General features: G+C 38.7%; 1 protein-coding gene across 1 annotated transcript in view; it reads right to left on the bottom strand.

The window, feature by feature from the left end:
• Nucleotides 1-4973, bottom strand: part of Slc25a24 (solute carrier family 25 member 24) — a 30584-nt gene that overhangs the window by 24048 nt on the left and 1563 nt on the right. The window lies entirely within an intron of this gene.

Below are 4973 nucleotides of genomic sequence, written 5' to 3'. Positions count from 1 at the left end.
AGTTCAAGGCCAGCCTGGTCTACATAGTGAGTTCTAGGACAGCTGGGGCTACAGGGAGACCCTGTCTCAAAAAACAAACAAACAAAAAAAAAGTTTATAGAGGAAAATTTATGCTTCATTTTGCCATTTCTAAAACAGTTTGTATGCTGGAAAAAATTAATAAAGCTGGTTGAAAATATATTATCATGTGGAAATCTTGTGTATAAGCTTTTCCCTTGGCTGGTATCTGGGAACTTGAATTTGGGGAGAGTTCCTATTATTCTCTGAGAAAAACGGCTCACTGTGCCTGAGCTTTTTAGGTAAACAATCTGATTTATGCTAAATACCTGCTTTCTCCCTAGAAGTCAGAAAATTTGGTACAAGCTAGGCATGGCATACCTATGTGGCCATCCCTACTAAAACCTTGTCTGTAATTAGCTTCCCTGGTGGACAGTTTGTCTGTTGTCACAACTCATTGCTGGAGAGATGAAGCATGGGCTCTGTGACTCAGGAGGCTTCAAATCTTACACCTGACTTCCTCTGGCCATCACCCCACAGGCATTTTCTCTTTTCCTTTCCGTACTTTCACTGCAATAAGTCATGGCCACCTTCGTGATAGCATGCTGAGTCCTGACTTCTCCCAGTGAATTCACTACACCTGGGAGAGAAATGTTGTGGAATTTGATCTGGTCTAAACTTTATTTATTTAGACATTCTTCACCATTTCTCCAGCAGGACTTACGGCTTGGCAGACATATCTGCCACATATGACTATGGACTATATTTTATGCACAGTCCTACACATGTTAGGACTTGTTAGAAGGCCTTCCTCTCTTTCCTAGTCACAAATAAGTAAAAGTGTCATTTAATTATAGGAATAATTTATAATATATGTTAAAATAGAAAATGTTCCTAAATGTTTGTGTCAAGACACTCTTCTAAGTATGTTATACACATATTAATTCATTATGTTCCCACAACACCTAATCATTATTCTTTCTAAGTTAAGGAACATTTACGAAAACTAAAGCACAGGGAGATTAAGTAACTTGACCTATTTTGTTCAACTAGAAAGGGGTGGAGTTAGGATTTGAATTTAGAAAATCTGGCCTCAAACTGAGTGTGATGGCACATGCCTGTAATCCCAGCTCTACATAGTCTGTGTCAAAACAAACAAACAAAACACCAGTTAGACGTTCAACAGGCAGGCGCACTTGCTTGCAGGCCTGACAGCCTGAGTTCATTCTCCAGATCCTACAAAGTGGTAGGACAGAACTGCCTCTGGAATGCTATCTGCTGGCCTCTACACTTGCCCTGGAATTCACGTACCTGCACTTACACACAAAATAAGTAAATCAATAATAAATAAATTTTAAATAAACAAATGAAGTTTTAAAACCTCGTAAGTTACACTTCCATATTCAGAGTTCATGGCTTTAGTGCCTTACCTATGATTCTACATAGCCTCCCTTTTAATCATTCACAACTTTGTTTATAACAACTATTGAAATAACTTACAATGAACCTCAATTAACCTCTTTAATCCACACTAATATGTGATAACCCTGAGAACATCTAACGTAACATTAAAAGCCTTAACCCAGGATAAAGAACTAAATACAAACACTCGGATTCTAACTGACCATCACCAACTAAATGCTACTTTAGTAAAGAAGGTATCCTCTCTTGCCTATGTTTTCACATCTATAAAATGATGGCATTCCGCAGTTCACTCAGGACTCAATGTCTGCCGCTGTTCTGGATATGAGGCTGCGCTCCCTATTCTAAAGAAGCATAATTTTTTTTCCGGACAAGATAGTTGACAAAATCTGGTGAGTGACAGTGATTGCTAATTGCATCCTAATACACATTCTCCCCTTCATTCTGAGAAATAAGAATTTATAGTTGTACATAAAGGCTATATTCTTAGATTCCTTTCCAACGAGGCATGTTCGTGTGTCTAAGTTTTGGCTAAGACTATGAAAGCATAAGTACTCTACCTCTCTTTTAGAAAATGTTCTATATAGGAAGGATATGTCCATCTTGGTTCCTTCCTTGGTTGGTGCTTGGAAGTTAGATGTAATTTCTGGAGCTTCAGCTCAGACCCAGGAAGACAAGGACTACACAGAAGACAGTGAGTTGGAAGTGTCTGCATTTCTTTTCACCTTCAAAGCATCCCTACGTGTTCCCTAAACGGCCTTTCCTCAGACTTCAGTGTGTGAAGTAATGAATTTCTACATTAAGTCACTGTTGTTTGGAGATTTCTGTCACCTGCCTCTGAACCTAATTCTAACTTTGTGCAAGCAATCAGTATAGTAGAGCAGAAAGAGAGGATTTAGAAGTAGGTTTCTTCCTGGGGAAAGGGATGAATGATTTGGGTCCTTGAAAGAATCCATATATCTGAAAAGGAGGGAAAAAAATAACCCAGTGAGAGAGAAGATGTGAGGAAAGTCAAAACAGGAAAAGCACAATTTGTTAAGGTGTAATTAAAAGACTTAACTAAAGCAGTATACTGTCACAGTATGTGTACTGGACATTTTAAGTTAGGGAGAAATACAGGTGCAGTGCTGGGATAAGGACCTCACATAGACTCCAGAGTGTAAAGTGAAGTCTACGGAACTGTCACAGCTCATTTCACCTCACCCAGCACTCATCCTCTGCTATGAGTCAAGGAAAAAACGAGTCCTAGGGGAAAACTGGGGAAGAAGGAAGCAGGTTAACTAGAGAAGACAGAGCTTCCAGACTAAGAATCCAAGTAAAAGTGTAAGTAAAATGGGACAGGGATAACTTCTGATTCACATCTGTGGCATTCCCTTCATTCTTGTTGCTCCACAAGGCAATGTGTCCTGGGAAAGGCTGTCAGGAACCAAGATGGCGCCTATGGAAAGGAGACAAGAACCAGGCTGCTGTCCGCCTCTGGCAAAATCTTGTACAAAATAAGAAAAACTGTCTTTTATTGCCTCTTTGTGATTCATTCTAGCTCACCAGGTCTACAGAGTAGAAAGGAATCTGAAGCCAGCCCTAGATAGTACCAGTGTGCTACCTGGCATGTCCTCTGTGTCACTGTATGTCCCCTTAAGTAGTGAGGATGGCACACTGATGACACTGTCCAGACCACTTTGTTTCCTTCCACTCTGTTTCCTTCCCCAGACCCTGGTTGAAGGGCTGGCCAAGGCCCTACCCTCTTAAGCCCCGGAACCATTCCCTCTTACCACATCTCTCCTCACCTACTGAGGACAGGCACTTAGCACACTCCCCTCTGTTTCCCATACATCAGTTGTCCCCCTCTACTGGATCACTCCAGTAGATGCAAGGCTTTTCCAGTTTCTAGGAAAACACTCTCTTGGTCTCATTCTCCTTCCACCTGCTACTCCATGCCCTTCTCTTCATGGTAAAAGTCCTTGAAAAGGTTGTCAACGTCTCTCCTCTATTTTCCCTGTAATTACTGGCACCATCTAACACACTATATACTTTATTTATTTTTTTAATTTAATTGTTTAAAGCCTATAAAGGCAAATGGGGCTCTTGTTTGTTTTATTTGCTGCACCTCCATCACTTAGAAAAGGGTCTAGCATATATAGCCAAGTGCACACTTATTGATCAAAACAATACTTGTTGACTGAGTCACTAAATCCCCATTTAAGGAAGAGATGTACATTTTAATGATGTGCATTTCAAGCACTGAGTCCAGTGGCCTATTCATCTATTTACTTGCTTTTTTAACAGTTTGACCTGAAAAAGGTATCATCGATCTTTTATATTTTCTTAAAATTTTAAGGTCCTGTGACCATATAAATAACACCCTGCAAAAGAAGAACTTTAATGAAATAGCTTAAAAAGTATTTAAAGAAAACAAAATTCCTACAAAATTATAATGAAGGAAAATCTTGAGAAGCATACAGAGCTTTCTTATACTCTTATGGGACACAAATAAATTACAATATTTGAAAATCCACATCTCAACCCAATGTAAATTATTTAAGCAACAGTAAAATCCTAAATCAGAAAACAACTTTTGAAATTCAGTGTACATTTTCCAATTCTCTCTTCACTAAGTTAAAAAGCTAATTCATTCTCCACTAGCAAATGAACTGAAATCTCTAAAAAAAATTCAAATCGTTCTAAGAAAAAAAATTATGAAATATTTTTGTGAACACTTTTTATGCTGTGACAATGAAATTAAAAGAACTACTAATAAGCCGGGCGTGGTGGCGCACGCCTTTAATCCGAGCACTCGGGAGCCAGAGGCAGGCGGATCTCTGTGAGTTCAAGGCCAGCCTGGGCTACATAGTGAGCTCCAGGACAGCTGGGGCTACAGGGAGACCCTGTCTCAAAAAGACCAAAAAAAAAAAAGAACTACTAATAGACTCAGTTGCACTAATATAATGAAATCTCTGGAACCTCTCATAAATAACAATATAAAAACACAAAAATAATCAAATGGAGATAAAATCAGTAATATTTACATTGACAACTATTGCTTGTATACACATATTCTATTTTGCAAAAGTCTAAACTTTTTTGCATTTTATTGAGTTTATGAGATTTTTTCATATAATATGGAGTTTAATGACATTTAGCTCCATTCCCCTCTACTCATGTTCCCCCACTACCCCTCTATGCACAATTTAATGACATTTCATATACATATGGTCTATAGAGTATGATTTGTGTCCCCCAATGTCCTTTTAAAAATTAAATTTGCAAAAGTCTAAACTTTTTTGCATTTTATTGAGTTTATGAGATTTTTTCATATAATATGGAGTTTAATGACATTTAGCTCCATTCCCCTCTACTCATGTTCCCCCACTACCCCTCTATGCACAATTTAATGACATTTCATATACATATGGTCTATAGAGTATGATTTGTGTCCCCCAATGTCCTTTTAAAAATTAAATTTAAGCCGGGCGTAGTGGTGCACACCTTTAATCCCAGCACTCGGGAGGCAGAGGCAGGCAGATCTCTGTGAGTTCAAGGCCACCCTGGTCTAC

This window comes from Nannospalax galili, unplaced genomic scaffold, assembly GCF_000622305.1.
Source record: "Nannospalax galili isolate Female #2095 unplaced genomic scaffold, S.galili_v1.0 scaffold5, whole genome shotgun sequence".
Taxonomy (NCBI): Eukaryota; Metazoa; Chordata; class Mammalia; order Rodentia; family Spalacidae; genus Nannospalax; species Nannospalax galili.
The sequence above is the reverse complement of the archived record's forward strand: the minus strand, read 5'-3'. Positions and strand labels throughout refer to the sequence as shown.